General features: G+C 27.2%; 1 long non-coding RNA gene across 1 annotated transcript; it reads right to left on the reverse strand.

The window, feature by feature from the left end:
- Positions 1-3,362: 3,362 nt before the first annotated feature.
- LOC129960813 (uncharacterized) lies at positions 3,363-26,168 on the reverse strand. Its single transcript, XR_008783692.1, has 4 exons — positions 26,066-26,168; positions 6,995-7,110; positions 6,513-6,595; positions 3,363-3,488 (listed from the first exon to the last, which is right to left on the reverse strand). It is a non-coding gene; the product is annotated as an uncharacterized LOC129960813 (long non-coding RNA).
- Positions 26,169-27,982: the final 1,814 nt, after the last annotated feature.

The raw sequence follows: 27,982 nt of genomic DNA on the forward strand, positions 1-27,982 counted from the left end.
GAGAACTAAAGCATTCACGACGAAAACCATGTTTAACGCATAGATGAACCAATTACTATGGTGCTTAAAATCGATCATCTTGGCATATGACCGGTACCAAGAAGCGACATTCACAAGCTACTCATGCATAGATCAGAAACTATTATAAGCATAAAATCAAGCCAAATTTATGTTTTACCACACCTGCAAAATGTACAGAAGGAAGAAATTTTACCATTTATTTTTAGTACTTAATTTAATCCTAACATATTTTAAAATGGAAAATTGAGCTGCATATTCAGTCATTTTAAGTATTCCACTGACGAATAATGCTAAACCTGTACATATTTCTCTTTTTACAATAGCATCATTTTGTATAGTAAAATTTTTTCTGGCCAGAAAATGATTAACTCACTTATAACTCTATTAGGTAGATGCCTACATGAAGACAAACTATTGCAATGATTCTCATAACAAGACTTTAAGGAAAATTCTGCAGATCTTCATCGATCATGGTCCCTAGAACCCAAAACCGCCCTTCCTTCAAATGTTTATATATATGCTTATAACGCTTTGCCCATCACTTATTTCGTTTGGATTTTCACCGGCTTGGAATATGTTAGAAATGTACAAACCCCGGTTGATTTCTTAAATGGGCCATCTAACTCTAAGGGGGTGGAAATTTTCATTTCGCTATAGCTTCCTTAACATTGAAGATAGAAAAATAAATCGAATTAATCAAATTAGCGCCTCATTAAGACTAACAACTTCTGTACTCAAAGTTTTTCGATAACTGCAATATCTTAGAAGTTCGGAGCTAAAATGTGATTTTCAAGCTTTAATTTTGTCTGAAATGAGATTCATGAGACATTAACTTGGATGAAAAGAAATCTGCCTTTGCCTCCTATTTGCCAAGAGGAATTTTTCTTAATTTTCAATGAGAATGAACACTCACAAAATGATAAAGAATAACAAAATATTTTATTATAAATAAATTAATGAAAACAAAGTTGTATTATTTTTTTATATTAATGTTTTAAAAGTATTGCTGCTGTTTAGATACGAATAAATGCTCCATAACTCTATTTTTGTAATATATATATATATATATACTTCTTTGTGGCACAACTCCATATTTATGCTCGACTAAATATTGAAAAGGCAGTTTTCAGAAAATTACAATAGTATCAAACAACAATATATTGACTTTATAAAAAGATTAGATACGTCTTGTTACAGTTTTTTGAACTGTGAGAGATAAATTAAAAGTTAATTGTATTTGTATGAGTAAATTTTGACAATGATAATTAGGAGAAGGCATATTTTGCGAGAGAATTCTGGAATTGTTAATATTATACCATCATTTAAATAATTAAGTAACCGTGGGATCTTTATTATAAAGGTTATTAACCTACGTCTTATGGTCATTAAAGTTTTCCCAATTCCTGTTTAACTTACTTAGGAAAAAGTTACTACTTTATCGAATTGTTTAATGACCATAATTAATCTGTAACATATCATTTTTCAATAATGAACTTAAATTAACGTTTTGAATCATAATAAGGTGTTTAAATGTTTTGTTGTTTGATTTAATTTGAAAAGTTCTCTAAAAATTTGTAAATGAGTTGGGTTTTTTTTTAAGTTGCATACTTAACAAATTAAGTATGCAAATTAAATTTACAAAGATAATGTAAATTTAATTTTTTTTTTTAATAATACAGTGTTTATTGAAATCATAAACAAAAGCTATTATATTTTCATCTTTTCCTCTCTCATACTTCTGAATACCTCAGTACCTCTGAGAGAGCTCGAAAATGGTCATATAAGCTTAAAAAATCTGTTTCATTATAGGCAGTTAAGAATGTCCAAGGCTCTTTCACACCACACTAATGTTTAATCATTGGTTCAAAAAGATGCGTATGTGCATATAAAAATAAATATTTTTGCATATCAATTTATCTAGATGCGCTTCGTCTTTCGGAAGAAATAAGAAATTTTCTTGAAAATTATAAAAATAATAGAAATTTAATAAGAACTAATATTCATACTTCTACAGCTATTATATAGAATTTATATTCATTTCACGCGGAATTTTAAGCTCTACAGTTTAAAAAAAACATTATATGAATAGATTAACTTAACTGAAGTGATTAAAGCAATAAAACCTTAACAATAAATTTTTTCCCATTTAAACTCCGAATTAACTAGCTTATCTCCAGATTCTTAATATGCAGTTTTTTCCGACTTCTCAAAACTTGGGAAGATTACAGTAGAATCTCGGGGATTTTTGCGATTTCATTTATGAAGATAGAAACAAGTTTACTCGGAAAGAAAACATTGTCTTAAAATTATCTACTGTACAAAGAGGGATATCATTCTTTTCTATGAAGGTGGTGGGTATTCAAGCAATGAAGATCCGAAAATTCATTGTTTATAATTATCATCCTGGTAATGTCGACATATTGTCTCATGACTGAAAAGATCAATTTGCCACGAAGAAAAGTGGTAAATCCGCTTAACAACTCCCGTAATTTTTAATTCAAAATAAAAAGCTAGCTTATTGATAAATTCTTTTTTATTTACACATCAAATTGCACTAATGAAATGTTTTCTCCCCTGCGCTCTTAGCGAAGGTCTATCTTGCAACGGTCCAGAAGTTAGGCATTACTCAATGTTTCTTGTGTTCACATAAACCACAGTTGCCTCATTATACTAGTGCTTAATCAAATTGTTTATAAGCTGATGCCCACTGTAGATACAGTCCATGAACCATAATAATAGCCAGGACAAATAAAAGACAAACATGATTTTATAGTTACTTGAAATTAAATGTTGAATATCATGGGAATGTATAGCATAAGAATATCTTGTCATACAGCGTTCTTATTTATTCTTCAGCCATTACTGAAACTCAAAAATAGAAGAAGCAACCTTTTTTGCAGACTAGATATATTTGTATAAAGTATGTGCGCACAGACTATGCCTAAGAAAGATGAATTTGCTAACACAAAGCTCCAGAAGCAGTAAATTAAGATATATGGTAAGAGTAGAAATATTTCTATTGTAAATTTTATTTTACGATGAATAAATTAAATTTAGTTTTTACACATAAGAGAAATGCATTTTTCCAAATGCTGAAGTAACTTAATAGTAATTTTAGCAAAGTGTGTTAAAATTTAACTTAATTTACATAATTTTCAAAATTACATTGCAACCGTTACTAGAGTAATATGTAGTAATCAAAAATTATTGATGCACAATTATTTCATTCCATAAAATATATCAACGCTATCCTTCTAAAAAACAGATGAAACACTTTTTGCAATTAAATTTGCTTAACAATCAATAATCAAAAGACTAGAGATAAAGAAATACAAAGTGCATTATAATAGCATATAATTTATTAAGTCTAGCTTTCTTGCTATTTTGTTTAACCAGCCTTTCCTTGGCATGTCACAGCTAACTGATTCTTCTTACAGTTTGTTGCCTCTGTTTTTACTTTGCAACTTCTGAGAGGGAAAGAAAAAAAAAAACATGAATATAATTATACACATACAGTATAAAATATATAATTCAGTTTTAATTCAAGTAATAAGAAAAAAAATTTAAACCCGAGTTGTATGGACTCTGGCCTTTCCCCATTTCTCAAGGTCTATCCTCTGTAAATTTAACTATTCAATGCGAGCCTGCCATATCACATGAAAATCAAGCAGCTAAACTTTATTCAAAACTATAATACTACCTATACATCTTCACTTTTTTAATATCTAAGCAACTTTCAAGTGATGCTTCATTTGACGTACGGAATTTTCGGGACAAAGCAAAAATTGGACTGGGATGATTTTTTTAATATAAAATATTTGAGTTTTCTATTGTATCATAAAGACAATAATAATCATAATTAAAAATTTAATTTTCTGGTCAATATTTCAATACTTAATAAAGTAACTTTGTCATATAAATGAATTTCGAAAAAAGCATATTTCTTCAACTTTTAACCCAAGATTTACGCAACAATTTATTTTTTAGTATGTTATATAATAATAATAGTAGAATAAGAGCTAACATAGGTGACGTTAATTATTGAAACAAAAATATTTATTTGCTTTATAACACATTTCTAAAACCTTTAAAAATAACTGAAATACAACAAATGAATATCATTATCAAAACTGATGCAATATGTATGGCGAAGTTTATTTTGCTTATTTTGAATCGATAGAACTTCCGTTTTGTAGATCCCTTTCTGGCGTCACTATGAATGAAACAAGCACTTAATCCATCCGGATTCTTTATAAAGTGCCAAGTACAAATCAGTTTTCTATTAACTAGCTGATATATTTTTTTGTATTTAAATTCTTTTCCTGCCTTAAATCTCGATAAAAATGGTATCAAGCCACTTGCGCAGCTTATGCATGCGACATGAGATGTGGAACTAATGCATTGTCCACAGTTAAGATGTTTGCGTTTCCACGGGACGAAAAACGTCGATAGCTGCGAGAAGCTACAGTTCGTCCGAATAATTGGAAATCAAAACGCGTAAGTACTTAGAAATTAAACTATTAGCATTTAAATATTTTTTTACTCTTGTTTGTATGTATATTTTGTTAATAAAGCAAATACAATAATCGTCGTAGATAAAATTTATGCACTGCAATTTTTACATGGAACATATGAGTTATAAAAATCTCTCCTTTACATTTGAGTATTCAAATATTGTTGTATCAATCCAATTTTTGTAATGATTTGCTAATAAACTTATTAAATGTGTATAATTTTCGACTTATTTGCAGATTACTCATGCTTTTTTTAACACTATATTAAGAATTGTGTGTTCGAATTTCAACTATGTAATTTCGTGATTCTTTATCATTCATATGATTTTCGGAAATTTTTATTCTGTATTTGAACTTTAGAATTGTTGGGTCTTTACAAATATAGTAAAAATAAATGATTTTTTTTTTTTTCTTTTTTTGCAGGCCAACCTTTGAAAGAGCCTTAGCATCCTGATTATGGACCTTCACTAATTTGCTTTAGTGAAAACCAAAACCTATCTAAGCTGTCGATCGATAAGATACGCAGAAAAAACGCAAAACATCTATCAAAACATTAAATAGCAAGTGGTGTTTTTGTAAGTAAAGCTTACATACAATATAAATCTCTAATAACTATGGATTGTGGCATTTCAAGAAATAGAACTAAAAAGAAGTATCATGTCAAACATTTATTTTTCCTAAATATTGAGAAAATGCAAGAATTAAAAAAAAATGCTTTGTAATCTTTATCTTTTAACATCAAGTACAGTACAAGGCAAAAGATTTTACAAAATGATAAAGCGCTTCAATGTTTCATGAACTTAATAAGACAGAAATTTTTAATGCATTTGACTTTGTGTAACTAGAGTCCAAAGGCTCGCATAACACATCATCAATTGTTACTAGTTCTGATGAAATTGTGCTTTGACTTGTTGAATGAGGATCCAGCTTTTCGTTTTAGAATTTTTGGAGGACAGTAACTTTTATTTTTAAAGACTAGATAAGAATGACCACAATATTATTACAAAAGCATATAATGGTGCTATTTAGAAACTCTGGGAAAGCATGTCCTGATTCAATTTAGAAGAGAAAATTGAGAAAGTGTTACAGCAATTATTGTTAATATAACTTTTTTTGTGGATAAAGTATTTAACTTGGATGCCTAGTCATCAACATATTTGCACAACATGGTGGAATTTTAGTTGCTTGTGCCCCTACAAAACATTTCTAGATTGTTTAAAGAATGGACCATTGATAAGGCGATAACACTACTAAATGGTCGAAATGGCTAAAATTCAATCTGGAAATGTCATTCTTGCTGTTAGAGGTTTTCAAATTGAAGAATTAATAGCTACCAAAAATGCTTCAATAATTTCCCCGGCTACCACAAAAGGAAAAAAAAACTCGCAAGCAGAAATATTATAGCCTCAAGATTTAGAGTTCTTGCATAAATATGAATACATAATGTATAAAATCTTGCAAACTTCAAAAATATACATGCCTTATATATCCTCTGAAGACAAACTAATGGTGATTCTTAAGAGTTATTTTAATTGTGATAGCTGAATTGTACAATGATAACAGAAAAGTTTTCTAGAAAATATATAATATTGTTAGGAATCGATATTTTTCTTATATATTTAAAAAATGCATTAAAATTACTAGTTTGGCAGAATTCAAAAACATTTGTTTACTTAATATTATGTGTATAAGTTGAAAATCTATTCATAAATAAATATGTTTACTAGTTTTCTGGATAACTGCTCGTGTGAATAAATAAATGCAGAATTTCATTGTTAGAACTTTTACATTGACTATTTTATCTTTGCACGAATGCTCTGTAAATAACATTCTAAAATATTTATTCACTTGAAATTAATAAATTTTGTATGTATGATTTTTATAAAGTTGAAAAGATTTGTACTTATAATTACAATAAATTCTTTTTATCAATGAGTGTGTTTTCAAAAGAGAGAATTCAATTTTTATTACACTTACATGCTTTTTAGTAACAACCCATGAACCAAGGAAGAGCAGTTCAGTAGGCTTCAGTTTTCTGCTAGACTTTATAAGCACTTGCTCTAAAAGGAAATAAATAATAAAACTATAAGGTTGCAATCTATTTAAAATATTTTCAATTATTTCTATGAGGAAGGAGGTATAGTTAAGTTTCTAGTACAGTACGCTGCTGTAAGAGATGATAAAAGGAGACTTGCGTTTATAATGATTATTAAAAATCAGTAACCAATGATTATGTTTCAAGCAAATACCTCAGAAAGTAATAACAGATAATATTTAACATCCCTCGACATTAGTTTTTCTTTACCCGATAATTCTTTTTGGATGTTACTTCAGATTATCACATAATACAATGTTTCCTTCATGTTCATTTAAAATTTAAACATGCAGTAAAAATACACAAATGCTCTTTAAGCTAAATCTTTTTTCATCATATTAATATAAAGAGGTAAAATTCATACCCATAGCATATCACTGAAAGAAATTTCGGGCCATATTTTTTCATTGTTCTAGAATTTGATCATCAAACGGATCAGGGAATCTCTGGCCTTGCAAAGTGGGCTGTTCACGGAACTTTCTTTGAGTAGCAGCATCCAATACGTATGAAGGGAGAAAAAAAAACAATTACTAGGAATTAATAATATAAAAATAACCAATAAATTGCAAGATTCTAACTGCTATTCAAACGAAATAAAAAGGTGGGAAGGCAATTCTATTTCAAACGGGGAAGTCACACGCGTGATAGGGAGGAAAAAAAAGTAAAACTCTGGTTCAAACGATTGTAATTAGTTTAATTGCTTTGCATAAATTTTTCAACTGCCTAACAAGAATTGAAAGTCCATAAAAAGAGTGATAACAAATAATTATAGCAACTTTTTTAACGTAATCTTAAGTCACAACATTAAAAAAACTCCACTTTAAATTTTCATTAACATCTAACAGAGTGTTGAAATTTTGGAGATTCCCATTGTCAAAGTATAATACCGGAAATCAGTGGCAGATCTTGACAACTTGAGACCACAGGCGCTAAATTATTCTAAGGCCCCCTTCTAGATAGACTCGTAGCTCCATTTCGATTAGCCGGATCCGAATGAAACTTCATATCATGGGGCAAAGGTTTCTGTCAGGAAACAATAGTTTGAAATTTTGCCAATCATGGACCTGAGCAGCTTAAGGTCATAAAATAATGAGTAGCCCACTTTTCATTACAAAATCACGTATGATTTGAAGAACTCATTCGCCCACAGTAAATATGCCGCTGAGCAAGAGCACGAACTGATCATAAAACTTATCAGAATATGAGCAATGCTTCGGCAGAGCTCCGTGCTTGAAAAATTCAAGTTAAGAACCAATGTCTGTAAATGTAGTTAAAGGCATGATGCATTAAGTTTGAAGAACCCAGATGATGGAAAAGGATGATGCAACTTCCTCCACAATTGCCGGCTCTCTTGCACATCTACAGCAGCTGAAGAATCTGCAAGTTCTTCAAATGTTACTCACTGTAAGAGTGGCCAATCAATAGCACAAGCACTGCATGTTCTGTAGGCATGATTTTACGTAAAATTCTGGAGATGTACCTTTATAAGAGGCTTTTCATGCAACATTTGCAAATGCACGATTATTCTGCATGCTTCGATTTACAGTCTATTTTAAAGTTTCTGATTGTATTGTTATTGAGCGAATATCACAGATTTAAGAAGTTGGAACGATATCTAGACCAGATGCCTCACAACAATTTTGTAATTATGAGCTCTGGCACAATTATTTTATACTTTTTATCCAAATAACAATAAAAATTTCTTTTGTTCTATTTTTCAGTGAACAAATTTGTAACAGCAGCCCACTATATCTGATTTAATATTGATGTTACACTGTTTTCTCAAAGAGTTGTGGGATTATATTAAGTGAAATTAAACAAGAAAATGAAATGGATTCTAAATTTATAAAATTTGCAGAAAACGTAAATAATATGAAATAAATCTGAAAAGTTGTTGGACAAATTTACAGAAAAGAATTTAATTCAGATTAAATCAAAAACCTTGCCTCTTAAATCTGTACTTTTCATCAGCAGTAGCAAAATTTGTGACATACATAAAAGTTAGCAATCTGAAATGTTTACAGAAAATATTTCATAATTTTTCAATCACAAAAAGATTGTTCTGAATAACTTCACTAAACCTATAATAGTAATTTAAAGGCATGATTATATTGATATGAATTTAAGTTTTCATTGCTATATTGCACTTATATTTAAGCCAAATCAAGGTTTTCACCAGCTTTCGACTTCCAAACTAAATTTATAAACGATTATTAAATAATTTAAAATAAGCGTGAAATTGCAAATAAGAGCTGTGAATATTGTTGATTCATCTTAATCGCTTTATAAGAAGCAAATATGTATATAAACTTTATTCTTTTTTAAAAGTATCTATAAAGATTTATCAGATTTAACTGTACATTAAAGATTCTGATAAAGCATCAACAATTTCAAACAATATTGAAACACAAAGAAATTTATGTCAGCACTTCACTTTACTTTACTTACTTCCATACCAAACCAATATAAAAATATACTTCAGTTATGAGAGATACCACATACCGACACAATTATTGAAATGAAACTCAAAACCTGAGGTTACAGCAACACTTAATGTTCACATTCAGATTCAGATTCCTTGAGTATGAATTTCAATTTCGTTTTACTGATAATACATATATAAATTCTTATTTATCAAATGCTAGCAAATAAATTTTAAAGTTCCAAAATTCAATAATTTTTTTACAGATACTGTTCAATAACCAATGATTAAAAGAAGCGGTAATTTTTTTTAAATAAATTACTTTTCTTGCACTGATAGAGAGAATGTGCGGAAAATTTCTTATCAATCATTTTGTAAATTACTTAAATACCTAATTTCATTCAAAAGTAATTTGCTTTTAGTAACGTTAAGTATCTGCAAAATGAAATTTCATAGAAATATGAACATTGAAACCAACTTAATAAAATTTTTATTAGATTTCATATGAAGGCTAATATTTAAAATTCCTTAAAATTTCCACTAACATATCTTTCAGAAAAGGCCATTTCGAAAATTCCATTCAGGTATCTTCTAAGGAGGTTTATCCTTAAACATTTATGTAAACTGTACTGTCATATTTATTATATTAAAATCAATGTATATAAAGATTTTTAATAATATTCATTCATTTTTACTTTCTTACATGTGATGCTTAAAATAAGTAAGTTTTAAAACAGTTGATTCAATATGTAACAACAATAACTTTTATTATAAACATCTATGATGTTATAAGCACTTTAAATTTTGCACACCAATATTTAAATATAAAGGAAAATTTATAACAAAGAAATAATTTTTCATCCTTTAAAAGTATGGAAAAAATTTCGTTCAAACCAATGCTAGGTAAATCAACTAATCGAGAATAATAAAGAATTTCAAAACACTGGAAATTTTTTCTTTGAATTTAAATGATGACAATGAAATTATTCTGATTTAATAAAACTATGAATGTGGTGCTGAATTTATATAAATGAAATATTAAGAATCTTTTAAGTAAATTATCTAGTTTCATTTGTTCATCAATTATCTAGTTTCAATGTGATTATGTAATTGCAGAGAAATAATTTCATGAAATATTGATGTCAAATATAATGAAAGATTAATCTTACCTTTATGTTCCCCAAGGGATAGAAAATCATTATATATAATGTACCTCACTCTTTCTGATGAAACCAGATCTGTAATTCTGCCAAGAGTATTTCATCATTTTCCAGTAGTACAAACAGCTACGAATAGCATGGCATATAAATGTCTTGAACTTCCAGAAAACAAAACTTACCCACCTTTACACAATGAAGGAGCATTGGGATATTTCTAGCTTTAAGGAGATTTCATGTGTTCAGACACCCATAATCAGAAAACAAAACAGTGATTTAGAAAACAGATGAGAATTCTCAAAGAGATTTTGGCTGAATTGTGAGTGTTAAATAATAAGACTTCAAAAGTGAAAGACTTTCAACCTTAGAACAAAACAGGGATCATATCTACAGAAGTGAACTATTATTATTAATGACAATTAATAGTTATTTAAAAGAAACAAGTATGAATCGTTCATTCTAAACATAGAAATGAAAGTTTCATCAGAGAATTCTTTTCTTTATATTGTGTTTTTCTCTCAAAACTGAAAAATCCTTATGCTGAATTTATGTATATGAAATATAAAGAATTTCTTAGAAATAACATGGTTTTCTTTTCTTTCTTGGAGCTGAATGAAATCATGTAATTGCAGAGAAGCAATTCTGTGAAATATTGAACATAAATACTATCTAACTCTATAATTATAGATTAGAAAACTTACCTTTCTATTCCTTGAGGGATGGAAATTTAAAAAAAAAAAAATTACATAAAATGTAAATATCTCTTTCTGATGAAACCAGATCAAAGATTCTGCAATGGCTATTTCTTCATCTTCCAGAAATATAAAAGTCGTTGAATTGCATGGTGTAATTAAGATTTTGTACTTCCATAAAGCAGAAAATTTTGGCATTTTAATACAAAGTAAAAGCATTATGACATTGATAAGATTTCCCATGTTCAAGCACCCAAATTGCAATAGTAAAACGGTGGTGTATAAAGCTAAAGCAAAGGTCTGAAAGGTAACTTCAACTATAGTGTGAATGAGAAATACTTGGGCATCGGATTCAAAGATATTTCAACCCCAAAATGAAACAGATATCTTATCTGTTAAAGTGATCCATTATTCTAATGATTGCTAATATTTGCTTAAAAGGAAAAAAAATCATTCTTCCTTTGTTTTGAAATGACAATTTCATGAGAGAATTTTTTTCTATATTATGATTCTTTCGCAAGCTTGAGAAAGACAATACAGCCATGTAAATATTACCTCAATTATTCTATATTTGTGTAGGTCCTTTGGGCACATCTGATTTTCACAGGTCAAATTATTAGCATCCAAGGGCTGCAAAAGTAATTAGTTACAGAAAGTGCATTGATAGCAGATGGATACTGCACATAATTCTCACACAATACTGAAAAAATACTCAGCGGCCATTTCTCTCAGCATATTCTTCAGGAAACCATAACAGATATGCACATACAGTGAAAATTTTAAGAACACACAGATAATTTATGTGCAATACTGGAAAGCTATACATACTTCAAAGCAATTAATGCTACTGATAACATCACACATGTTTTGACATGAAAATATCAAGAAAAATAAATAAATACAAAATAACTCACCAAACAAAACATTAATGAAAAGTCCTTCCTATTCTTTTCATAACTAGAAAAGGAAAAGAAAAATTTTCATTCATTTCGAGTTTCAAACGATATTTTTTCTTTTGTACCCTCTAAAATAGAAATCGATATTCTTGTAACTCATTTGGAAAAAAAAAAATTATGTCGATATGAATAAGCAAGAATTTTTATTAAAAAATTTACACCTTAATATTATCCCAAATATTTTTATAGTTTAAAATTTTAAAAAAAACTAATAAAAAGTCGCATAAAATTATGTTCTCTCATGACAGCATAAATTGTTCACTGATTACTAATTTATGATATATATTATACTGCATTGCTTTTAAGAAAAAATTTAATAATAAAAAATATATATAATATTTTTTATAATCACCGGTTCAATTACCCAAATATCAATTTTTTTACTAGTACATAAATGTTATAATGAAGCCCTCCTCCCTCTCTCTATGAAAACAAATCCCTGAATTTCTCTATATTTTAATAAATATACACTGAAAAAAACATGACACATTCTATGATAACTTTTAACTATCTTATTAAAAATATTAAGCATAAATAAATAACCTAACATTACTCACTAGATAATCCCTCATTCTGCTTTCCACTAAAGAAATCTTGCGATTCAAAAAACATGTTCTCTTTTAGAATTAAGAATGTAACGTCTGGTCCTTCTGGACCTAAAATAAACTTCAAAATTTATAAAGAAATATACAGTCCAGCCACGATTTAACAAACCCATACTTACTGAATCACAATTTAACAAATTTTCCCTTTTCCCCGATTAAAACGAAGGCAAAAACTCATATTTAAGGAATTAAAAAAAAAAAACACGAATACAGTGAACAATTTCTAATTAAAGATATTTTTCTGTAATTATTTATTATATTTCTGCACTTTAACGAATAATTCTTTAAATCGGGGCCCGATTGTATATTGAAAAGAATCTGATAAATTTATTAGAAATTTTCATTAGAATGTAACACTCATTTTCAAAATACCAAACAGAAATAAGTAATACAAAATAACTTACCAGGAAATATATGGTCCCTCACTTTGAATTGAAAATTTCTAATAACTTTTTAACACTTATTTTCAAAATACCAAGCAGAAATAAATAATACAAAATAACTTACCGGAAAATACATAGAAATTTTCAATAGAAAGTGAGGGACTAATAACTTTTTAACATTCATTTTCAAAATACCAAGCAGAAATAAGTAATACAAAATAACTTACCAGGAAATAAATGGTCCTTCCATTGAACATTTCTAATAACTTTTTAAAAATAATTTTAAAAAATACCAAGCAGAAATAAATAATACAAAATAACTTACCTGGAAATAAATGGTCCTTCCATTGAACATTTCTAATAACTTTTTAACAGTAATTTTAAAAAATACCAAGCAGAAATAAATAATACAAAATAATTTACCTGGAAATACATAGAAATTTTCAATGGAAAGTGAGGGACTAATAACTTTCTAATATTCATTTTCAAAATACCAAGAAGAAATACGTAATACAAATTAACTTTCCAGGAAATACATGGTCCTTCACTTTCTATTGAACATTTCTAATAACTTTTTAACTCATTTTCAAAATAACAAGCAGAAATAAATAATACAAAATAACTTACCAGGAAATATATGGTCCCTCACTTTCAATTGAAAATTTCTAATAACTTTTTAACACTTATTTTCAAAATACCAAGCAGAAATAAATAATACAAAATAACTTGCCGGAAAATACATAGAAATTTTCAATAGAAAGTGAGGGACTAATAACTTTTTAACATTCATTTTCAAAATACCAAGCAGAAATAAGTAATACAAAATAACTTACCAGGAAATAAATGGTCCTTCCATTGAACATTTCTAATAACTTTTTAACAGTAATTTTAAAAAATACCAAGCAGAAATAAATAATACAAAATAACTTACCTGGAAATACATAGAAATTTTCAATGGAAAGTGAGGGACTAATAACTTTTTAATATTCATTTTCAAAATACCAAGCAGAAATAAGTAATACAAATTAACTTTCCAGGAAATACATGGTCCTTCACTTTCTATTGAACATTTCTAATAACTTTTTAATTCATTTTCAAAATAACAAGCAGAAATAAATAATACAAAATAACTTACCAGGAAATATATGGTCCCTCACTTTGCATTGAACATTTCTAATAACTTTTTAACACTTATTTTCAAAATAACAAGCAAAAATAAATAATACAAAATAACTTAACGGAAAATACATAGAAATTTTCAATAGAAAGTGAGGGACTAATAACTTTTTAACATTCATTTTCAAAATACCAAGCAGAAATAAGTAATACAATATAACTTACCAGGAAATAAATGGTCCTTCCATTGAAAATTTCTAATAACTTTTTAACAGTAATTTTAAAAAATACCAAGCAGAAATAAATAATACAAAATAACTTACCTGGAAATAAATGGTCCTTCCATTGAACATCTCTAATAACTTTTTAACAGTAATTTTAAAAAATACCAAGCAGAAATAAATAATACAAAATAACTTACCAGGATATACATAGAAATTTTCAATGGAAAGTGAGGGACTAATAACTTTTTAACATTCATTTTCAAAACACCAAACAAAAATAAGTAATACAAATTAACTTTCCAGGAAATACAGGGTCCTTCACTTTCTATTGAACATTTCTAATAACTTTTTAACTCATTTTCAAAATAACAAGCAGAAATAAATAATACAAAATAACTTACCAGGAAATATATGGTCCCTCACTTTGAATTGAACATTTCTAATAACTTTTTAACGCTCATTTTCAAAATACCAAGCAGAAATAAATAATACAAAATAACTTACCAGGATATACATAGAAATTTTCAATGGAAAGTGAGGGACTAATAACTTTTTAACATTCATTTTCAAAATACCAAGCAGAAGTAAGTAATACAAAATAACTTACCAGGAAATATATAGTCCCTCACTTTGCATTGAACATTTCTAATAACTTTTTAACACTCATTTTAAGAAATACCAAGCAGAAATAAATAAAACAAAATAACTTACCTGGAAATATATAGAAATTTTCAATGGAAAGTGAGGGACTAATAACTTTTTAACATTCATTTTCAAAATACCAAGCAGAAATAAGTAATACAAATTAACTTTCCAGGAAATACAGGGTCCTTCACTTTCTATTGAACATTTCTAATAACTTTTTAACATTCATTTTAAAAAATACCAAGCAGAAATAAATAATACGAAATAACTTACCTGGAAATACATAGAAATTTTCAATGGACAGTGAAGGACTAATAACTTTTTAACATTCATTTTCAAAACACCAAACAAAAATAAGTAATACAAATTAACTTTCCAGGAAATACAGGGTCCTTCACTTTCTATTGAACATTTCTAATAACTTTTTAACTCATTTTCAAAATAACAAGCAGAAATAAATAATACAAAATAACTTACCAGGAAATATATGGTCCCTCACTTTGCATTGAACATTTCTAATAACTTTTTAACACTTATTTTCAAAATACCAAGCAGAAATAAATAATACAAAATAACTTACTAGGATATACATAGAAATTTTCAATGGAAAGTGAGGGACTAATAACTTTTTAACACTCATTTTCAAAATACCAAGCAGAAATAAGTAATACAAAATAACTTACCAGGAAATAGAAGGTCCATCACTTTCCATTGAAAATTTCTAATAACTTTTTAACACTCACTTTCAAAATATCAAGCTGAAATAACAGAGTGCATAGTAAGAAACTGGAACAAAAATTAAGTATTTTTAAGCACTTTTACCAAACTAAGCACCTTTGTACATGTGCACATATATAAATCTGGATATTTTCTAAGCATATGTTTTCTATTTTATAATAATGCAATTTCTAGTGAATTTTTTAATTAATTTTTTAAATCTGCATTCTTTAAATTTTAATAATTATTTCTGTATTTGATATATATTTGCACATCATCTTCTATTGTAAAACAAATTATGTTTTTTTAGTTTTTTGACAAAAACAAGAAAGATAATAAAATGAAACATTATCAATACCAAAAAAATTAAGTCAACTTTTATAAAATTAACAATAAAAGTTCATGTTTGTTTTTCAAATATTTCTTAAAATTAACAAACTACCAATTTATTTATATGAATAATCATTTCTGAAAATGTCAACAGTTTGCTCTAAGACATTGATTGCTTTTCAGTATTGCAAATAAATAATACATTCTTACGAACAAATTCTTGATTGCAAGTACGGAACTGTTATCGTTTCCTGGAGAAAATGCTGTGAAATGGTCGTTGATTATTTTTTCAGCATCATGTGAGAATTATGTGCAGTACCCATTTGCTATTGATGTACTTCGTGTAACTAATAACTTTCGCAACACTTAGAAGCTAATAATTTGCTAGAAGCTTATAACTAACACAAGTATAAAAGTCAAATTCAAGTAACATTTTACATGGCTGTATTGTCTTTCTCAAGCTAGCGAAATAATCATAATCAATATAGAAAAAAAATTATCTCAGGAAGTTGCAATTTCAAAACAAAGGAAGAACGATCTGTTTTCTATTCAGCAAATATTAGCAGTCATTAGAATAATGGATCACTTAAGTAAATAAGATATCTATTTCATTTTGGGGTTGAAATATCTTTGAATCCGATGATCAAGTATTTATCATTCACACTATAGCTAAAGCTACCTTTTAGACCTTAGCTTTAGCTATATAAACCACTATTTTACTAGTGCAATTTGGGAGCTTGAACATGGGAAATCTCATCATTATCCTAATGCTTTTATATAGTATTAAAATGGGAAAATGTTCTGCTTTGTGGAAGTACAAAGTCTTAATTACACCATGCAATTCAACGACTTTTATATTTCTGGAAGATGAAGATGCATCTTTTACAGATCCAGTTTCAAAAAGGGTGTAGTATATTTTATATACATATATATATTTTTTAATTTCTATCCTACAGGGAAAAAAAAAAGGCAAGTTTTATCTAATACATCATTATATAGCTGGATAATATTTGAGGTTAATATTTCATGAAATTACCATTCTACAATTACATAATTCCACAGAGATACAAGAAAGAAATGAAATCAGATTATTTCTAACAAATTCTTAATATTTCATATATATAAATTCAGCACCGCATCCATAGTTTTATTAAATTAAGTAAAGCATAATAATTTCATTGCTCTCATTTAAATTCAAAGAAAATTTTCCAATTTTTTAAAAAAATTCTTAATTATTCAGGATTAGCTGGTTTACAAGGCACTTGTTGGAATGAACTTCTTTTCGTGCTTTTAAAGGATAAAAAGTTATTTACTTATTTGTTATAAAACTTTCCTTACATTGAAGTATCTTGAGAAAAATTTAAAGTACTCATGGAATCACAAATATATATAGTAAAAGTTAGTACATATGAAATCAGCCATTCCAAATTACATATTATAAATGTCTTACATGAGAAATTAAAAATACATACAAATTAGAACTCGACGGAATTCCAAAACAATCTTTCGAACATCTGAAATTTTTTTTCTAATCAAATCTTTATTTTAATTAATGCAAAAACCTATTTCTCTAAAAAAACTTTTAAATCTTGTTGGTTCTCAAAAAACTGCAAACTTTTTCAAACAAATTCTAAAAACCACAGACACCTAATTTGTGCAGATGTGTAAACGCCTAACACATGTTGTGCCCAGATGGCTAGATATTCTTCTTCCTTTACTGGAGAAAGAAACACAACCAACAAAGAAAAAATTGTCTCAGGAAATGCAATAATAAGCAAAAGTTTATTTTAAAGTTTAAAGTAATACATATTGAGCCAGCTGTTGAAAGCTATTTATTGCAAACCTCATATGTGAGACAGTAAAAGTCAGTTTAGTACTCAATGGAATCCCAAAACAATATCTTCATTTGGATGCAATCACTAAAAAATTTAAAATTGTGTAGGTTCACAAAAAATTGCAGAGTGTATCCAAACAACTTTTAAAAACCACCAACAATTTTTCAAAAAAAATTAATAATCTGTGAAGAATAATGCAAAATTTATACAAACATTATGAGTAGAAACAAAAATATGAATTCCAGAGTGGAAAATGAAGGCAGTCATTTTAACAGTACATTTAAATCTTCATGAACTGTTAAAAGCGAGTAATCAAGTTTTAAATCAATTTGATTTAAATGCAAACAACAAAAAATTTTCATTTAGAGAGATAGGATTCTGTAATTTCTTCTTCTTCTTTTTTTTTTTTTTTTTTTTTTTTTTTTAAATAAGCTTGAATGCTGTTTTACATCATTCTGAACAACTAGTATTTTTTAAAAATTGAAAAGTAATTTTAATTCCATATCATTATTTTAATTTTTTCAAATGTAATAGAAATCATGTTATTTACTACATACAATGGTCAAAGATAAACTTTATATACCTGCATTTCAAAACTTATGCATTTTGATCAAAATCATGAATTATTTGAAAGTTTCTCACTAAAAAAATTTTTAAACATTATTTAATATTTGAAAATGAGTCAAATTATAATCACTTTGATTAAAGTATTATATAAAACTTTTTTTTAACTATGGAATAACCTGAATAATCAAATTTCAGAGAAAATCTTAATTCGTTTTGATCTTAAGTTTAAAGTACTTCATAGAATGCATTTTTTAAAGCATATGATTTCAAGACTCTAAATAAAAAAAAAAGTTTAAAAAAGAAAACAAATAAAAATAAATATTAAGTTTAATTGCAAAAAATGAATTAAAAAAGCAGGAAATGATGAATCCTGAAGATTTTAATTTTGTTAAGTTCGTTTGTGTTTTAGATGTAGCAGCATTAGTGCGCTCTAAATACAATGTATACTTTCTTTTAATAGTTTTGATTCACGAATTATTTACTTTTAAGCTAGTTTCCTAAAAATTGCTTTAATTTTTGGTTGGTAGTTTTAAAAAGGAAAGATAAGAGATCTGATCCCTCAAGCAGAAATGAAAAAAAAAAAAAAAAAAAACATCGAAGGAAAGGAAAAGATGCATTTATTATACTTGTTTAGTAATTTTGATCTTTTTTTTTTTTTAATTTTTATCATTTATGAAATTGAATATTGAACTATTGCTTTGATTTTTAAAACTGGCAGTATACAACAGATATTTATGAGATAGTTTAATCAAAGTAATATCATTAAAAAAAATAAAATTACTTTTTATTTTGTACAATGAATCTTGGGTTATTTTAATAACACACTTTTAAATATTGTCAATACTTAACTATACCATCATGAAGAAGAGAGCAGAATATGTTTCAAAACATTAGTAAAAAAAATGAAATGCAAAAATGTAATTTAAAAATTTAGGATTATGTAACCATAAATAGTCTCGATCATATAACTTGAAATCATCTCAATTAGGTAATGATAAAAAGAAATTTAATAAATAAGCACTCTGTTAAGATAATTATTTCTACTGCCAACAAGAGACATTTTGATAAAAACTAAGTAAATGTCATGAGAAAATAAACATTAACTAGATTTATAAACACATCAACAATAATCCAATAAATCATTTAAATAAGAATTTAAATATATCTTTAATATTTTTACATTAAATTAAAATAAAACAAATAAAACAGCAACTTTTTTAAAGCCATTTAATGATTAATAATATATCAATTTAAATTTTTAAAAATATTTTGCAACCAGGAGATTCTGAAAATCTATATTATATCAAATATTAGATTGAAGAATACTATCTTTTGTTCTTCCAAAAAAAAAAAGCAAAGATTATAACAGCATATAACTTGATATTTCTTGGAGCTATAATAGCAGACTTATTCTTCAAGAAATATTAGCAGAACATGTAATGAAACATATTTAAATGTTTGAAAAAATGTAACTAAACATTTTCAGCCAAACAAAGTGAGAAACATTTATGTAGAAATAATATACTATATTATATATCATTTATCTTCATTGCTTACTTCAACTTTTCTGTTGAACTTACGGCGAAGGCATAAATAAATTAAATGATTGCAGATTTCTTCCAATTGAAAATTTTTATTAAGAAATGCATTGCTTTGAATATATTTTCTTGAAATTTTCTAAGAGTATTTTGCAAGCATAGAGTAATAAATCCAAAAGGAATACAAATTGCATAAAAAGAAAACAAAAAGCTAATTCAAACCATAAATTTTTTAAATGGCTGATACTTAAGAAAAAATGCCTGGCTTTGTCTCTATCAATTTTATAAACAATGTTATAGTCAAGTTCATTAAATTGCTGTATAAGGAAAATTTTATTTTAAGGGTAGGAATTCTGCAGTTAGTTTTACTATCTTAAAAATGATTTCAAAATTTATACCAATAGATTATGGATACTAAAAAAAGAAAAAAAATATACAATAACATACCTTTGCAGTATTACAACTCAAGAGAGAAAAATTCATAATTTACGAAAAGCAAATGTAACTGACAGAATACATTTTAAAAGAATTTTTAATACTGAAATATCTGATAGAAAAAAAAAATCAGATATCTGCATATGGAGTTATAAAATTTTATGCACAGTGAAAATCTCACTTTGATATGGAAATCTTTCAGACTTGCAATTTTTTTTTTCCCTTATGTGTTAGAGTGACAGAGATCTAAATGGCACAACATGAAATGAGACACACATACATTTTCAGAAAATAAGCTTTTAAAAAGAAATTATTAAATGGTAATCATTGATTTCTGTTGAAAAATAAATTATTAAAGAAACTTGACACACTATTATTTGACTAAAAATATTTGCAATGTCCTAACTACGTTTTACTTTTGAAAGTATTTAAAAATAATCTGCAGGTTTCACCGCAAGGATGACAAAATGTGGTCATTTGCATAAAAAAAGAGAGACAGAACATATATCAATGTGCGGAAACAGATGAAACATAAGGCCTTTGTTAAAATATATCAGAAAATAACAGTCTATGAAAAGAACAGTTTTTGCAACCCTCCATCCTCCCACCTACCTATACTTTTTCAAACCTATGAATAATGCATCTAAAATATTAATTAAACTCTTAATCAATATTCAAATTTCACAAATCCTCAAGCTTAAGAATTTTTTCCCATAATATATTCCAGTACATTTTAGAAGTTACTTCAGAGAAGTTGAAGTTACATCAAAATTTGATTAAAATGATTTTAGTAATGAAATAATTATAAATTATATCCATTTCAATTTTTTGATAAATCACTCTTATTTTTAAAAATTTAAACTTGTGCGAAGAATTTACTTTTGTCTTCATCTAATAAATTTAAAATATTGTTGCAATTAAAATGATTTGATACATTTCATTTAAATGTAAAAATAAGAATTTGTTGAAAAATTTTAATTAGTTAAAAAAAAACAATATCATAGTATGATATGCAAACATCTCATAAAATAAGTATGCTCAACATATGGAAACTAATAATAATGTGGTTGAATGGAATCATGGTAAAACATAAGGAAAACAGTTTAAAAGAAAATTCAAAATTTTGTACATTAGGTACTTTTAAAATCTGTGAAATAGTATTTGAAAACAAACAATGCAAACATGTCCAAAACAAAAGTCCATGGAAGAAAGGATCACATTAGTTAAACTTTTACTACTTATAAACTGATATTAAAAATGTCCAAATGAATTTTAATAATAAAACACAATTAATAAGGATTTTTCACAAAATTTTAGAAGTTTGGAATTGCGCAATTAGGATGGTCACTTATTTAGCCACATTAAAATTCATAATCTGTATTCTGAAAATGACTTTCACTACTTTCCCATTAAAATAAAAATTTTTTTTAAAAAAACTCTTCTAATATTCAAACAAAAAGATTCTTCTCAATTAATGTTTAGTTTAAGATTCAATAATTTTATGCAAAATTCAGATGATTAATTACTCCAGTTTGATATATCAATTAAAAATGATAAAAAAATTTTACAATATATAAATAACTCAAAAATGTTTCCAAATGAAATAAAAGCAAAGTAAACATCTTTTCTCAGATTATTATTAATAGAAATAAGATAAATGTTATGCTACAATACAAAATAAAGTGTTTCACAAATCAGAACTGTTTTTTTAATAAACAATTTAGAAATGCATATGCTAAAAGTGATTACAACAGACAACAAACAAATTAAATATGACAGACTTGTTTAATGACATGATATAACCTAGGAGTAAAGAAAGTTGAAATGTGTCAAATATAAACAAAAAGAAGTAAAATAACTGTGAATAACTGAATAATAATATAAACAAATTTGTACAAATATTTGAGGTATTAAAATATTGTAAAACTATTACATAAAAAGAAAATTCATGAATCTGAAGAAAGAGAAAATTCTGAAAATACTGAAATCTGGCTTTCCAGGAAATGTGTCATGTCTGCAGCTATCTTTTATGTAATTTAAAAAAGGGGAAAGAAAATAAAAAGCATAAAATTTTTATAGGAAAATTACATGGTGGGAAAAAAAATAAACAATGATAGAATAAAAAATATTGTTTGTCTTAAAGTCTAAGTTTTTGAAAGGCTAACACCAAATGTTTAGGTGCATTATATCACAATGTATAATTAAATCAAAGCACTTAATAATTACCTTATTCATTTCAAATGATCTGGTAATAAATGATAAAATGCAAACAGAAAACTTGAAATTACAGAATATAGACAATAAAATTTCATGGAAATAAGCATCTTAATACACATATATAGGAAATGTATGAGTAGCACAACCCTGAGTGCATATTTTCAGAGCATGATGCATGTTACATTCACTATTAAAGCAGCATTTTAATTACACCTTGGGCTCATGTATGTTTTCCTTCTGCATTGCTCACTAAAATTCAAGCAACGTTACATCGTCATTTCAGAGCACTTTCATAAAAATATAAGTTCTTCATTTTTTAAGAATATTTTGCAGCATGTGCAGTATAGATTGTTAGTTTGGATAGCCAATAATAACTAAAAATACCAGATTAAGGTGTCTAAAAATTTGAAAACCTTCATCGCCCACTCACCAACATCCAGAGAAAGGAACTGAGAAATAAGAAATTGTGAGTTTAAAGTTTCAAAAGAGAAACTGGCTTCACAAATTTTAAAGTTGCTTTTCAAATAGAATATTCTGAAGAAGAGAAAATGGGGGGGGGAGTCCATTCAACTTTTTTATATCTTATCCCAAAATGGAATATTTTTGTAAGAAACTTTTGGTGTATAAACAACATAGAAAATTTTTCATTTAGCTTGCAGCTATCTAGGGTTATTGTATTCATACACACATCGACAGACAAACTATCAATTGTTTAATGAAAATGTGTCGAGCATATTAGAGAGATCAATAAATTTAATGTAAACACCATGTTTCTTTAATGCAGTTCACTGCACTTTTGCAATATTATACCTACATCCATACAAATAAGTAGTCTTCTCGTTTACATACAAAAAAAAAATTGATAGATTTACAACTGGTGTGCAAATATCACATATTAAATTTCACTATTTCAAAGTCTTCCAAGTTACTTGAGTTACATTCATTTATATGCACGGATGGAGAAAAAAAAATCAAAAATATACTTTTCAAACTCAAAAGGTATCAAATGTGAATATTTGTCAAAATTTTGAAATTCAACTTTTCGATGATTATACTTCTTTTATAAACTTTGTAAAAAAAGCAAAAATATATACTTTAAACAACAGATAATTAAAAACAGTTTAATGCTTTTTGTTTCAAAACAGAATTCATATGAGACACCTTGTAACAACTAGCATGAAAATTACTACAGACCAGATATAAAGATTACTTAATCTTCTTAAAATACCACAGAAAGAATAAATCAATTTTAGAAAACAAAACTCAGCATCCATTATAGATTGCATGAGTGTATTCAATTCAATATACTGAAAATGAATGAATAGATAAAAGTAATAGATATGCAAACTTTCAAAGTTAAAATATTTGTTATGATAATTTTTAAAAAACATTTAGACAAATAATGAAATTTGAGCACTTTTGTAGTTAAAAATAATACTATCATATAATTTGCTGGAATTCTTTAAATCTGAATTTTAGTAACAAACATATATTTTCTTATCTGGTAGCATTGTATTCACATACCAAATGTAAGAAAGATTATTGAAAACTAAGGATGATACTTCTAGTAACACTTGTTGCAGTTCTGTTAAGCATGAAAGGAGAAGAGATCTAGAGTAGCAAATTCTCAGCTAAGAAAATCCTGAAAGTGTTTAGAAACTCCTATCAAAAGTGAACAAAACAGCCATTTCATTAATGTGTTTATGTAGCTTCCTAACAAAGGCTTTAACAAACCAACATTCTAACTCTTCTGTAACAGAATCTTTCTACAAAATTGAAATCTTTCTCCTTGCATCAAATACAATGAGAATTATTTTGTACAGAGAATGTGGATTTTGCTGTACAGAGAATTGTCGGTCTTGCATTGTACAAAAACTGTTCTTTAGCTTACTTTGATTTAACACTTATTTGAATTCAGCTTGACGTAATGCATGCAAATGACTACTTTCTTGCTTACAAGTTTTGGATTTAAAGACACCTTGAACTTAATGAAATTGAAATTCTTTTTTCTATTGCATTAAGATGATTTGAAATGAGCTGAATCACAAGGAATATCCATTTCTTCTCACTGGGAGACAGAAAGTGTTTTAACAAAAAAAATGTCTGAAAGAGCTCTTTTTGACAAAGGAACAATAAAGACTGGATGATGACCAAGCTTCGTTATCAGAATACAGTCCAGCTTAAATTAACATTTCTCAATACAGTGCGATTTTATTTATTTATTGAAATTACACTATAAATAACCTCTCTGAAAGAACAATGCATTAAAACTTTTGAAAAGCTCGTCCAATTTTCAGGCAATTCAGAAACAACATGGAAAAATGAAAGAAAAATTTTGCCATTATACATTATTATTAATCTGAACTAATAAAAAACACTCTAATAAAATGCTTCTGAATATTAATAGCATTTCCAGTTGTTAAATCAACATTTAGATATACTATAAATTTAGAATTATAAAATTGAAAATATGAAAAATGAGTTATATAAAAGACAATCCTAAAATAAGAAGTTACTACTAACAATAATCTTTATTTTAAAAACAAAATGATTCTACAAAAAAAAAAAAAAAAAAAAAAAAAAAAAATCTTTAATTTAAATGATTTGCTATTTCAAATAAAGTCAAAATACTGCATACTGTAAAAAAAATATATAAGCAAATTAATAATAAAAGAGAAGTAAAGAAAACTTTTTAAACAGTGCGAGAGGATAAAAAAAGTTCTATAGATATTCAAATAGTATAATTTGAAATAAATCAGAATAATAAACAGCTATTATTACCCCAAAATACAATGGATAAAAATGTTATAATTATGTTATATAAACTAGTATAATTTTTTTATCTGAGTTTAATATCATATATAATTACTGATAAATGCTTAACATGAATCTTTAAAATGAATTTAAAGTAAATGCCCCGTTTACACAAACTCTGTCCAGTGCTTTAATTGAAATATTTAAGAGGTATCATAAAGTCTCATGCAAAACATTTTTCCATAGGCAATATGCAAATTAATTCTGATGTCTCCCATAACTGACCCAAGGTAAATTTTCGAAGACGAAGCGTACATAAATATCACGAACATACGATTGTGGTGTCTAGATGATCACCTTAAAAATGGAAGTCCCTAAAGCTATTCGTTAAAGGATTATTTAGTTATGAAACGATAAGTGTTCTGTGAAAAAATTTTGTAAAATCGCCAATAAATTTAAATCAGCAATATAATAATGGGGTACTGTGGGCTTCATTGGATAGCAGTCGATCTAGAAAACCACAAAACTAATTCACTGGAATTAAAAGAAAAAAAAAATCATGCATAAGGTTAAAGGTATTGTTAATATATAATACCTTTGGTATATATAAATATTTCAATATAATTCACCAATAAGTGAATTTAACTCAACCGGTTAATAACTTTAAAATATGAGAAATGTGATAAAAAAAGCCGGTTACAATGGGAGTACAGCTCACAAAATGTCTTTGGTAAGTCTCTACTACAGAAAAAAAGCCCATCGAATCTCCATACGAAGATATAAATAAACATTTATCTTTCTGAAATTTTATCCTTAATAGAGAGGAATGAACCATTTAATACCAATGGAACATATGGTAGCGATATAAACAGGACTGGGGAAAATCGATAAGTGATGGAGAACACTGAGCTAAAACGATGCAGGATGCAGAACTGTCAAACGCAGTGCTGCAGTGTGATGGTGTGGAGTTGTGTGAGTGCTGATGGCCCCGATAATTTATTTTTATCGAAGGAAATGTAGATAAGTAAAGGGAGGGTAAATAAAAATGACACTGACTTATTAATATAAATTCATTTGTTTTAATATTGTGCAGTCTAAAAAATCTGTAAGTGATTTCAGATAACTTTGGAAAATATTCTACGGAAAGAATATTTTTTTACTTAATCTTAAAATATTATTTGTTCAACGAAAACATATTTATTATTTAGGTGGGTTTTTTTCAAAAACCCTTCTTACTTTAAATATTCATACAAAACTCTGCCATAATCTTTGATATACAGCTGTATAATGGTAGGGGTGGAGGAATAAGAATTTTTCAATATGGAATAAAGCATAATTAAAATTTTAAGCTTATATTGCAAATAATCCTCAACACTTGAATTCTTTATTATATTTTTACAGATTTACAAAATTGAACAATAAAAGGAACAAGGTTTAACATGTACACTGTCTTAGTAAAGAATGGGAAAATTTTCTTATAGCATGACAAATGCAAAAACTGTTAAAGATGAACTCTAGTCATAAAAGTAATATTAAAAGTTAATTAAAAATGATTTGAAAAAATATTGCATACATACATTATCAATTTTTAATAAGTTATATCGCCATAATATCAAAATTAAAAAAACTATAAGACTACGCAAATGATATAAATATGTATAGAAATGAAAGAACTTATTTTACTAACAAGTCATTAGATTAACCAAGTAGAAAATATGCAATAAAATGTTTTTAATGGAAGCATTTTAAGGAACAATCATTTCACAAAAAACAGTATAATCATACTAAACTTGACGAGTTTTCTAAAAGGTATTAATAAATGTAGCAAATTCTTTTAATTATAATTCATTTGCTTCAAAAAATTGAATGTTACACAAATGACAGATTCTAGTTTTAATTCTAGAAAATAATAATCAAAAATCGACTCGAATATAATAATAATAAAAAGGGATTCCCATATGAAGGATATAAAAGAAATTAATGTAAACATACCTCAAGTCGCTCAGATTCATTTTTTGGTAGGGTAAATGAATTTTGACCTCATTTCAGCTATACATCTAGATACTTCATTTATCGCCCGGCAACATGATGACCGGCTAATCTGATTCAAACCACCAATTATTTGTTGATGACTTCCTGAAGCAAAAAAACGTAAGGCAATACGCAATTTCTCTTCAGGAGTGACAGCACTGTTTTAAAATATTGGTGCTTAATTTCTCCTTCATCAAAGATAAAATGCATTCAGCAGAATTACGGGGAAGTCTGTACTTCGAAACAAAATCATATTCATCTAACAAATCCAAATCAGAAACTCTGTCAGTGTAAATAATTCTCGACCTCCTAGCTGGTATCAACTGCAACAGTTCCAATGTATCTAAAACCTCCATGTTTGTTTGAAAACTAATGTAACAGTTGCCCTTCTTGAGAACTGCGCATGCGGAAAACCGTTGATCAAATTTGATCATCGGAAGCCCGTGGATCAAAAAATGGGGCAAAAAAGGAGAGAATCGACAATCGGTTTGGTCTGGAGAATACCGATTTGACCGCTGAGCAGCGTTTAATCATGAGCTGATGTTTAACTACGGTTGGTGAATATGGCCGTGAGGGCAATCAGAGTCTCGTAGCTTCATTTCCATAGAATCGAATGAAATTTCATATATTGTTACTATGAAATCGAGGTGTCCACCGAAAAAAAGTTTGAAATTTTTCAAACAAATGGATCTGTAGTGAAAAGAAAAATAACAGTTCAAAAATAAAAG

This window comes from Argiope bruennichi, chromosome X2 (assembly GCF_947563725.1).
Source record: "Argiope bruennichi chromosome X2, qqArgBrue1.1, whole genome shotgun sequence".
NCBI classification, from domain to species: Eukaryota; Metazoa; Arthropoda; class Arachnida; order Araneae; family Araneidae; genus Argiope; species Argiope bruennichi.